This window comes from Plecotus auritus (assembly GCF_963455305.1).
Source record: "Plecotus auritus genome assembly, chromosome: 8".
NCBI lineage: Eukaryota > Metazoa > Chordata > Mammalia > Chiroptera > Vespertilionidae > Plecotus > Plecotus auritus.
The window spans coordinates 37,532,038-37,545,085 of record NC_137782.1 but is presented as its reverse complement, the minus strand read 5'-3'; the positions used below and the strand labels follow the sequence as shown (position 1 = coordinate 37,545,085).

At 39.9% G+C, this 13,048-nt stretch overlaps 1 protein-coding gene across 6 annotated transcripts in view; it reads right to left on the bottom strand.

Moving 5' to 3' along the window:
- Positions 1-13,048, bottom strand: part of DLGAP1 (DLG associated protein 1) — a gene marked incomplete at its 5' end in the record, with an annotated part of 693,962 nt that overhangs the window by 565,019 nt on the left and 115,895 nt on the right. For 5 of the 6 annotated variants that reach the window (XM_080685502.1, XM_080685519.1, XM_080685518.1 and 2 more), the window contains one exon: positions 10,760-10,921. Of the gene's footprint in view, positions 1-10,759; positions 10,922-13,048 lie in introns of those variants that run through there. The other variant, XM_080685517.1, reaches the window with a different exon arrangement.

Genomic DNA, 13,048 nt, shown 5'->3' with positions numbered 1-13,048 from the left:
TGTGCAACCCAGTCCCCCATGGGGACCTGGACCGAAATTCTCCTGGCAAGAGGCAGCACTGAGCACCACCGACTTGACTCTGTTTCTTACTGTCTACGCCTGGGATCCCTGACTCACAGCGCATTCACACTAAGAGCCAGTGACTCCAATTCTTGGTGCATGCGCACACGGGGACCCTGATTCTCAGTGAAAAGCCGCACAAGGCAACAGAGACTCGGATACTCGATTCTTGGTGCAGTCACAGGGAAACTCTGACTCCTAGCACACACTAGGGGACTCATTTTCGGCCCACGCCAACAGTGCGGTGCAGGCAGGGTCCCTGATTCTAGGTGCGCACATGAGACCACACTGAACGCTGGGAACACTGACCCTGGGCAAGCCTGGTTCCCACCAACCCACGGCAGCCACACGTACTAGTGTTGAAGCACTTCAGTGAAACTCGGGTGGTGCGAAGTTCCCACGGCACACGGCCCAGGTCCACGCAACTCGAAGTTTGAACCTTCTGGTGACAGTCAGAATGGGGAGATGACACTATCCCCAGAGGAAAGAAAATGAGGAGTCGCCAAGGAAGAAAATTAGTGAAATTGAAGCATGCAACATGACCGAAAAAGAGTTTAGAGTAATGGTCGTGGAATTTATACATCAGATGAATGAGAAAATCAACAACCTATGCAAGAATCAGGAAGAAGTGAAAAGTGATATAGCTACAATCAAAAACACCATGGAAATTTTCAACAGTAGACTAGAAGAAGCAGAGGACCGAATTAGTGAGTTAGAAGGTCAGGTACAGAAACAAGCTCAATCTGAACAGCAATTGGAGAAAAAAATTAAAAATCAGGAGGAAAGCCTAAGGGAGCTTTGGGACAACATAAAATGAAGTAACATAAGTATAATAGGGCTGCCAGAAGGACAAGAAGAGCAGCAAGGATTAGAAAATCTATTTGAAGAAATAATGACAGAAAACTTCCCGGATATGGGGAAGAAAAAGTTACACAAGTACAGAGAATCCCAAGCAGGATCAACCCCAAAAGAGCCACACCAAGACACATCATAATTTCAATGGCAAATATCATCAACAAAGAGAGAATCTTAAAGGCGGCAAGAGAGAGACAGAGAGTTACCTACAAAGGAACCCCCATCCGATTATCAAATGATTTCTCAACAGAAACACATCAAGCTAGAAGGGAATGGAATGAAGTATACAAAGTGATGCAAAGCAAAGGACTGAATCTAAGAATACTCTATCCAGCAAGACTATCAATCAAAATTGAAGGGGAAATCAGGAGCTTCGCAGACAACAAAAGGATAAGAGAATTTATCACCACCAAACCAGCATTGCAAGAAATGCTAAAGGGAATACTGTAAAAAGAAGAAATAAACAGGTAAGACAGACACAAAAATGGATATGACTACAAACAAATACCTTTTAGTAATAACTTTAAACATAAACAGACTAAATGCTCCAGTCAAAAGACATTGAGTGGCTGAATGAATAAAGAAACACAACCCATATATATGCTGTCTACAAGAGACCCACCTCAGAACAAGAGACTCACACAGATTGAAAGTGAAGGGATGAAAAAATATCTTTCAGGCAAATGGAAATGAAAAAAAATCTGGGGTAGCAATACTTATATCTGACAAAATAGACCTCAAAGTAAATGCCTTACCAAGAGATAAGGAAGGCCACTTCATAATACTAAAGGGATCGATACAACAAGAGGATATAACACTGATAAACATATATGCACCCAACGCAGGAGCACCCAAATACATAACAAAACTCCTGGAAGATATCAAGTGAGAGACTGACAACAGTACAATCATAGTAGGGGACTTTAATACACCACTGACATCACTGGATAAATCCTCTAGACAAAAAATCAGCAAAGACACAGCAATCCTAAATGACTCACTAGATCAGATGGACTTAACTGACATCTTCAGAACATTTCACCCCAAAGCCACGGAATATATGTTCTTCTCAAGTGCACATGGGACATTTTCAAAAATAGACCACATATTGGGTCACAAGCAAAGTCTCCCCAAATTCAAGAAGATTGAAATCATACCAAACATCTTTTCAGACCACAATGCCATGAAATTAGAAATAAACTACAATAAAAACAATCCAAAAATCTCAAACACTTGGAAGCTGAATAGCATGCTATTAAATAATGACTGGGTTACCAAAGAGATCAAAGAAGAAATTAAAAGCATTCTGGAAACTAATGACAACAAAAACACAATGATCCAAAATCTATGGGACACAATGAAAGCAGTCCTGAGAGGGAAGTTTATAGCTGTACAAGTCTACCTCAATAAACAAGAAACTATGGTAGTAAAACATCTAACTCTACAACTCAAAGAATTAGAAAGAGAGCAACAAGAAAAGCGCAGAGTGAGCAGTGGGAAGGAGATAATAAAGATCAGTGCAGAAATAAATGACATAGAGACCAAAAAAGCAATACAAAAGATCAATGAAGCCAAGAGCTGGTTCTTTGAAAGGATAAACAAGATTGATTGACCTCTAGCCAGGATAACCAAGAAGCAAAGAGAGAGGACTCAAATAAACAAAATCAGAAATGAGAGAGGCGAAATAGCAACAGACCCCACAGAAATACAAAGTATTGTTAAAAAATACTATGAACAACTCTACTGCAACAAACTAGCCAACCTAGAGGAAATGGACATATTCCTAGAAAAATACAACCTTCCAAAACTCAATCAGGAAGATTCTAATAATCTCAATAGGTCAATAACTATGGAAGAAATTGAAGCAGTCATCAAAAAGCTTCCAGCAAACAAAAGCCCGGGGCCAGACGGCTTCACAGGGGAGTTTTACCAAACATTCAAGGAAGAACTAAAACCTATCCTCCTAAGACTATTCCAAAAAATTCAAGAGGAAGGGACACTTCCAAGCTCATTCTATGAAGCCAGCATCAACCTAATACCAAAACCAGATAAAGACAACACAATGAAAGAGAATTACAGGCCAATATCCCTCATGAACATAGATGCCAAAATCCTCAACAAAATTCTAGCAAATCGGATCCAGCAATACACCAGAAAGATCATACACCATGACCAAGTAAGATTTATCCCAGGGATGCAAGGATGGTACAATATCCACAAATCAATAAACATGATACATCACATAAACAAATTGAGAGATAAAAATCACATAGTCATATCAATTGACACAGAAAAAGCATTTGACAAAATCCAGCACCCCTTCTTGATCAAAACACTCAGCAAGGTGGGAATAGAAGGATCATACCTCAACATAAAAGCCATATATGAAAAATCTACAGCCAACATCATACTCAATGGGCAAAAACTAAAACCATTTCCCCTAAGAACAGGAACAAGACAGGGATGCCCACACTCACCACTCCTGTTCAACATAGTACTGGAAGTACTAGCCATTGCGATCAGACAAGAAGAAATATAATGCATCCAAATTGGAAAAGAAGAAGTAAAACTGTCCTTATTTGCAGATGACATGATATTGTACATAGAAAACCCTAAAGACTCCATCAAAAAATTATTAGACTTAATAAATGAATTCGGCAATGTAGCAGGATACAAAATTAATTCCAAGAAATCTATGGCATTTCTTTACAACAATGGTGAACTTACAGAAAGAGAGACTAAAAAAGCAATCCCACTTACCATCGCACCAAAAAAATTAAGATACCTAGGAATAAACTTAACTAAGGAGGTAAAAGACCTATATGCGGAAAAATACAGGACACTGAAAGAAGAGATAGAGGAAGACATAAATAGATGGAAGAACATACCGTGTTCATGGATTGGTAAATCAACATCATCAAAATGTCCATACTACCCAAAGCAATCTATAAATTCAATGCACTTCCCATTAAAATACCAACGACATATTTCACAGACCTAGAACGAACTCTCCAAAAATTTCTCTGGAATGAAAAAAGACCCCGAATAGCTGCAGCAATCCTGAGAAAGAAGAACAAAGTAGGGGGGATCTCAATACCAGATATCAAGCTGTATTACAAAGCCACTGTTCTTAAAACAGCCTGGTACTGGCACAAGAACAGACATATAGATCAATGGAATAGAATAGAGAACCCAGAAATCAACCCAAACCACTATGCCCAATTAATATTTGACAAAGGAGGCATGAACATAAAATGGAGTCAAGATAGTCTCTTCAACAAATGGTGTTGGGAAAATTGGACAGATACATGCAAAACAATGAAACTAGATCACCAACTTACACCATACACAAAAATAAACTCAAAATGGATAAAGGACTTAAACATAAGATGGGAAACCATAAAAATACTAGAGGAATCCACAGGCAGAGAAATCTCAGACATATGCCAAAGGAACTTCTTCACTGATACTGCTCCTAGGGCAATGGAAACTAAAGAGAAAATAAAGAAATGGGACTACACACCAAAATAAAAAGCTTTTGCACAGCAAAAGAAACCATCAACAAAACAACAAGAAACCCCACTGCATGGGAGAACATATTTTCCAATATCATCATCGATTAGGGTTTAATCTCCAACATTTACAGGGAACTCATACAATTTAACAAAAGAAAGATAAATGATCCAATAAAAAAATGGGCAACGGACCTAAATAGACACTTTTCGAAGGAGGACAGAAGGAAGGCTAAGAGACATATGAAAACATGCTCAATGTCACTAATTATCTGAGAGATGCAAATCAAAACAACAATGCAGTATCATCTCACACCCGTCAGAATGGCCATCATCAACAAATCAACAAACGACAAGTGTTGGTGAGGATGCAGAGAAAAAAGGAACCCTCGTGCACTGCTGGTGGGAATGCAGACTGGTGCAGCCACTGTGGAGAACAGTATGGAATTTCCTCAAAAAACTAAAAATCAAACTCCCATTTGACCCAGTAATCCCACTTCTAGGAATATATCCCAAGAAACTAGAAACACGAATCAGAAAGGATATATGCACCCCTATGTTCATAGCAGCACAATTCACCATAGCTAAGATTTGGAAACAGCCTAAGTGCCCATCAGCAGATGAGTAGATTAAAAAACTGTGGTACATCTATACAATGGAATACTACGCTGCAGTAAAAAAGGAGTTCTTACCATTTGCAACAGCATGGATGGAACTGGAGAGCATTATGTTAAGTGAAATAAGCCAGTCAGAGAAAGATAAATAACACATGATCTCACTCATTTGTGGAATATAATGAACAACATAAACTGATGAACAGGGAGAGATCCAGAGGCAGAGAAGCATCGATCAGACTGCCAGACCTCAGAGGGAAGGTAGGGGAGGGTGGGGGAAAGGAGGTGAGATCAATCAAAAGACTTGTATGCATGATTATAAACCTAACCAATGGACATGCACACCAGGTAGGTGAGGGCATGAGTGGGGGGGGGTTGGGGGTTAATGGAGGGATGAGGACACATATGTAATACCTTAATCAATAAAGAAATTTAAAAAAAAAACAAGTGAACAGTTAATTTCTCAAAATTAAAAAACAGCTGACTGAGCAATAAAGTTACCCTAATAGGGGCAAGTTTGTTATGGATGAGAATGTCCCAAGTAGAAGCAGCAATTTATATGTGGTTGGCTTTACTAGTAAAGCCATCCTAAAGAATGAGCAATATTGGACTAAGTGACAAAAGCGTATCAAATGAAAATTCTGTTTCTACTCCAAACTACCTCCCACAAACCTGTCCACTGCATAAGAGAAAGAACAAGATCAGCAATGGATCCCCAGTAATGCTTTGCACTATAAGAGTAATAAAAATTGTTGAGCACATATTGAATAGAAAAAAATCCAAGATGCATCATTATTATACTACTTGTTTTATTGGACTTGGATTTGTGTGTTATGTCATTTGAAAATTCAGATTATTGGGACTGAAATGGGAAGTCCTATAGTCTTATAGGGTTTTGAAAAGGAAGGCAACATAGGCATTGTCTAAAGGAAATAAGGTTCTTTTTTTGAACAATGTGGCTAACTCCAGATCTGGACATCAAAGCTTACATACTAAACCTGAGAATGCAAGAAGAGAAAGGTAAATTCCCCATACCCTGTTTTTAAGTCTTTAAGAACCAACTATTCTAAAATTTGGTGGGGAAATGTACTTTAAAGGAAGTAATCAGCAGTCTTACAGAATTGAAATGCTATGGCATTAGAAAAAGTGTGAACTCCACTGGACTTTTACATTTAAATTCCTATCAGCAATTTTTAACATTCAGGTATTCAAAGTGTGCATATTCAACATATGCCATGAATCATTTATGATGTTTTTATAATTTAGAAATATAAGACTATTGTTCGGTTTCCATTGCCATTCAGGACACAAATTGATATATCAAAATATTAGCTTTCAATGTATCATATAAGAAGCACCCAAATAACCCATAAATCCCAATCTGCCTATAATCACTATTATTACATTGCGATATGTCTATTACAATTCAGGTGCCAAAGGTGCCTTCCTGTCCTCACAGCTCATTCTTAGGGTTTTTTTGCTGCTCACTGGCACAAAGGGAGTTTATTCATGCCCCATGAAATCATATTCTTCTAACTACTGCTTATTGGGCTGTGAATAAATAACTGACTGAAGTGGACCAATCAGATCCTCACAAGAAACAGAATCTGGTCCACAGAGATGGATCACCTCGCTCTGGATAGCTGATATGGAAAGTCTGTGTAAACTCTATTTGGGGGCCACTGCTCTGGCCACCTGCAAGTGTGGGAAGGGGCAGGTCTGAAGGTAGAAAGATAGTGATGATGTAGATTCACAGAAAGATCAAAAAAGGAGAGGCCATGAGGCCTACAGATACTATCAGCTTAAGGGAGTAATGGCTTCCTCCAGGCCAGGCTGAAACCCAACAAAATATTCCTCATGTGCCACCCCAAAAAGTCCCCTTTACCTAAGCTGGCAAGACAGGGATTCTGTTCGTTATACTAGTAACAAAATGATCCTATGACATGTAATTTTCTCTTTGCTCATGTAAGGGGCTGGGTCAATGGTTGAATTTTATATGAACACTTGAGAGATGTGTGTGTGTGTGTGTGTGTGTAGCTTTATTATCAATTATAATTAATAAAGAGGGTTATCAGTCGGTCCAAACAAAAATAAAAAAATGTAAGTAAAGTGCTATTTTTGTAAAAAATATGGCTTAGGCCCAGGTTACATAAAAGTTAGTTGGCTCTATTGAAAGTTTATTTTGTTGGTTAATTCTACATATGTCATAAATCTTTAGGTGTGTATTGAAATACTTTCTCATACAATTAACTTATTTAAATAAATCAAATAATGAAAAAATCAAAGGTAAAAAATCTAAACAGAAGTTTTTATTTTATTGTTCATAATAACTCATAGAAAACATTATCATCAACCACGGTGCATAGCTTTGCATGGTCAATATCAGATCTTCCTATGAGAGATGGGGCCAAAATGATCAGTTTCCTAAAATTCACTGGTGAATATAATCTGAATCAGAGTTGGGCATTAAGGTTGAATAATGAAATGAAATTCTAAGCATTCAGAACGTTGGATATAAGATGGAGTACAAATTCAGAAAGATTAGATAAAGTAGTTAGTAGAGACTGATGGTATCCTGATTACTTAATATTTATTTTATAACTTTATATACTCAATAGATGGGCTGAACATTTTAAAAGGTGAAAAATTAAGGGTGGAACAGCCAAACTTTGATACTAAGAATCATAAAAATGTGAAGCAATTTAAAATGGCAGCTATATAATGTCCTCTGGAAAGAATCTAGTTTAGGGAGTTTTAAAAGCAGTTGTCTTTGAAGATAATTTAGTAAAGTCATGAAACAATAACTGTGTTTAAATTAAATATATTGTACTTTGAGTGTATAAAATGATGAGTCATGTCTTCAAAAGTTAAAGTGACCTGAGATTTTGTACATATTAATATTCTATTTTTAAAAATTCTATAGAACATCCTGCTTCAAGATCTACAAATTAAAGACTGACAGCATCAGCAATCAGACAGAGGTAGATAAGAATATGTTTAAGAAAAATATTTATAACAATAACATTAGTAATATTAATAATAGTTCACATGTATTGGATACTTCTGTGTCATGCACTGTATCTTATATTATTTGATCTTTACAAAAATTGTCCTAGATAGCTATTCTATTTTTCTCACTTCAAATATAAAGAAATTTAGAAAAGTCAGATAATTTACCCAATATTAAGATGCTGCAAAACAACAGGTTTTATATCATACTAGTAAAATTTAAAATATCAATGCCCTTCATAAATTAAAACATGCCAGATTTGGGAAAAAATTAATCTTGAAAAATATAGTAATGTCTTCCCAACTGCAATTGGCGAGGTGAGAATAAGGAAAATTCAACATAATAAGAGAGTTTATAGATGACAAATTAAAGCTCTTATAAAGAAAACTTTATTAAAATCAAAGACTGGCAAAGTTACAAATATCCTTATAAATATCTGTACAATCATTTAACATAGTAACACCCATTTATTAAAGACTAGAGGCCCAGTGCACGAAATTCATGCATGGGGGGAGGGGTGTCCCTCAGCTCAGCCCGCACCCTCTCCAATCTGGGACCACTGGGATCAGGCCTAAACAGGCAGTCGGACATACCTCTCACAATCCAGGACTGCTGGCTCCCAACTGCTCGCCTGCTTGCCTTCCTGATTGTCCCTAACCGCTTCTGCCTGCCAGCCTGAACACCCCCTAACCACTCCCCTGCCAGCCTGATTGATGACTAACTACTCCCATGCCAGCCTGTTTGCCCCTAACTGCCTTCCCCTGCAGACCCAGTCACCCCCAACTTCCCTCCTCTGCCAGCCAGGTCACCCCTAACTGCCCTCCCCTGCAGGCTTGATCGCCCCCAAACACCCTCCCTTGCAGGCCTGGCTCCTCCCAACTGTCCTCCCCTGCTGGCCATCTTGTGTCCACATGGGGGCAGGATCTTTGACCACATGAGGGCAGCCATCATGTGTGTTGGAGTGATGGTTAATCTGCATATTACTCTTTTATTAGATAGGATAGAGGCCTGGTGCATGGGTGGGGGCCAGCTGGTTTTCTCTAAAGGGTGTCCCGGATCAGGGTGGGGGTTCCCTTGGGGTGTGGGGCAGCCTGGGTGAGGGGCCTGTGGTGGTTTGCAGGACAGCCACACCCCTGGCAACCCAAGCAGAGGCCCTGGGATCTGGGATTTATTTATCTTCTACAATTGAAACTTTGTAGCCTGGAGTGGAGTCAAGCCTTCTGCTCGCTCATGGCGGCAGCCATTTCTGTTGGGATTTATGTGTCTTCTATAATTGAAACTTTGTAGCCTTAAGCGGAGGCCAAAGCAGGCCAAGGCTGCAGAAGCTTGGCTTCCTCCAATGCCGTGGGCAACCCTAGCCTCCTGCTCTTTCCAGCTTTGTGGCTGCCACCATTTCTGTTGGTATTTATTTATCTTCTATAATTGAAACTTTGTAGCATTGAGTGGAGGCCTGGGCCGGCAAGGGCAGGCGGAAAGCTTGATTTCCTCCATTGCCAGGGAAACTCAAGCCTTGCTCCTGCTTTCTGTGGCTGCAGCCATCTTTGTTGGGTTTATTTGCATATTCCCTCGTGATTGGCTGGTGGGCATGGCTGGTGGGCGTGGCTCGTGGGTGTAGCGGATGAATGGTCAATTTGCATATTACTCTTTTATTAGATAGGATGTATATGTGTGCCAGGTCCAATACTAAGCACTCTTTGTAAATTGGCTCACTTAATTTTTACAACTACCCCAGATTCATGGCCAAACTGTGGGAGTAAGTGTTCAAACTAGAGAAACCGATCTGTTTTTAAAGCCGATGTTCTCGGCCATCATGCTATAACCAGGGGCATTCACAGACTTCCACTTTCCTTTTTCCATTTACCAGGCTTTGCACACTAGAAACTTTTGGGATATCCTTTCCCTACATTGTGTATAAAATACTTGAAAAATAGGCAAATGTACATTTTGAGAGGTCTAGTCCATAAATATCTTTCTATTTATGTCTAAGAGGCACTGACTCATCTCAAATCTTGTGTATTTGAGATGCAGAATAATTTGTATGCTTAAGGAAGAGTCACCTTTGCTCATCCTCTTCACCTCCCACATGTTTTCTCTGCAGTTACTACTCCTATTCCATCTGATTCAACGGTGCTCTCTTTCCCCACCCCAGTCCCAAGTCTCTGTTTTGTTAATTAACCTTGACTGGAGTGACTGGCAATTTAGTATATTGGAACAGAAACGTTTGACATTGAGGAAAAGATATGCAGAAGTAAGACTATGTGCACTAGAAAGACAGGTAAGAAAAGCTCACAGGGAAAGATTTGCATAAACATCATCATAACCAATTTAAAGGAAATAGCCTTTCCATTTCACAGTTATTGATTTTATAGCTGCAGAAACAACATAGACTGTAGCAATTACAGGTTTCATAAAACAGTTTGCAGTTATATTTTAAAAGAAGAATGTTTGTCATTAAATCCCCCTTGCACTAAATGTAAACTCCCTATACTTCACATAAGTAATAAAAATATCTTTAAATACATCAGTGTGTGCTTAGCTCATGATAAACATATTAATCAATATACCATTTTCTGGCAACCAATTTTCCCTCCAACCATGTGTCTACTTGGTTAATATAACTTTCCAATTTATAACAAGACAGAAATATTTTAAACAGCATTACATCAAACATCACCTGCAAAACAGTAAATGTATTTTTAAACACTTACCCAGTCTTGGTAAGTCAAGTGTAATCAGCTCTGCAAAAACTCCATTAATCTGGGATTAGATCTGAGTAAATTGGATGTCTGCTGATCCTTTCAAGAAAGTGTCCCAAGAAAAGGTGCAAGTTGTAATCATAGAAGGCTCCCCAGAGCACTGCTCACCATGTGCTGAAATACAGAGGGGCCAAAACAGGAATGCCACTGTTAGCAAAGCTTCCTCATTACCTTCTATAAAAAATATAGACATACTTTTTATTGATGTCAGAGAGGAAGGGAGAGGGAGAAAGCGTTAGAAACATCAGTGATGAGAAAGAATCATTGATCAGCTGCCTCCTTCACACCCCAAACCAGGGATTGAACCCACAACCCAGGCATGAGCCCTGACAGGAAATCGAACCATGACCTCCTGGTTCTCAGGTCGATGCTCAACCACTGAGCCATATTGGCCAAGCTTCATCATTAACTTTTCACTATTACTTATACACTAGAGGCCCGGTGCACAAAATTCATGCACTTTGGGGGGGGGGTGTCCCTCAGCCCAGCCTGCACCCTCTCCAATCTGGTCATCCCTCTCACAATCCAGGACTGCTGACTTCTAACCATTCACTTGCCTGTCTGCCTGATTGCCCCTAACCACTTCTGCCTGCCAGCCTGATTTCCCCCTAACCACTCCCCTGCCGGCCTGATCGATGCCTAACTGCTCCCCTGCCAGCCTGGTCACCCCCAACTACCCTCCCCTGCCAGCCTGATAGCCCCCTAACCACTCCCCTGCCAGCCTGATCGATGCCTAACTGCTCCCCTGCCAGCCTGGTCACCCCCAACTACCCTCCCCTGCCAGCCTGATAGCCCCCTAACCACTCCCCTGCCAGCCTGATTGATGCCTAACTGCTCCCCTGCTGACCTGGTCGCCCCCAACTGCCCTCTCCTGCCAGCCATCTAGTGGCGGCCATCTTGTGATGATATGGGGACAGCCATCTTGTGATGATGTGAGGGCATTGCACGAGGGCACGAGGGCCATATAGGCTTTTATTAGTATAGATGTTAAACTACAAGAATAGCAGCCTTACTCCTATCCTTTAACTCATAATTCAGAGGCAGGCTAGTCAAGTCATCAAGAGCATGGGCTCTTGTTCAGATCACCAAGCTAATGTTACCGCTCAGCCAAAGAGCATAGCTTGTTCTTTGGACAAGCTATGTAGGCCCTCTGCAGAGAACTGTGAAAAGAATAATTAAATTAATATGAGTTAAGTACTTTTGGCAGTGCTTGATAAATAGTGCTTCCCTATATTTTATTCCTTCCCCTACATTTTTTTTCTGTTCTTGGTTAAAACTTAGGAAAGGAGGCAGAGAGCATGCCCATTTATTGAGCATCTATAATAATAAAGGCATAATATGCTAATTAGACTGGAGGTCCTTCCGGAAAAAGCCAGGGCTGCAGCCATGCGATCGAGGAAGCCACCGTGGCTGTGAGGGAGGGATCCAGGTCGCTGCCTGTGGCTGTGAAGGCCTACTCTTGCATGAATTTCATGCATCGGGCCTCTAGTACAATATAAAGTCCTAGATGCTTTATAAAAATTATCTCACTTGATCCTTAAATGGGATATTATTTCCGTTTTACAAGTTAAAAAACTGAGATTCAGGGAATTAGTAATTTGCCAAAGTCAAATAACAAGAAAGGAGAAGAGTTGGGACTTAAACTATGTCTGTCTGCTTTTCAAAGTCCTTGCTACTTCTGAACACTTTTGTACTAGAGGGGTGATTTGTTGTATTTTGATACTGTTCACAGAGAAACAACAAGCACAAAAAATCTAACTCTTAAATATGAGTTGATATACATACTATTTCTTTTATAAACTTGACTTACATTTACTTACACTAAATTTTAAGAGATAGAGTGACTGAGATGGAAATTAGCCAGCAAAATTCAGCACATGAAACAAATTTAAACAATATTCAAAGAAATTTCTCTATTTGCCTCTCTATCATAAAGTACTTACAGTGACATTTACCACCATCCTATCTAATAAAAGAGTAATATGCAAATTAACCATCACTCCGCTATACCCACAAGCCACGCCCACAAGCCAATCAGGAGCAAATATGCAAATAAACCCAACCAAGATGGCTACGGCCACAGAGAGCAGGAGGGAGGCTTGGGTTTCCCCAGCAATGGAGGAAACCAAGCTTTCTGCCTGCCCTTGCCGGCCTAGGCCTCCACTCAAGGCTACAAAGTTTCAATGATAGAAGATACATAAACCCAAACAGAAATGGCGGCAGCCACGGAGCTGGAAAGAG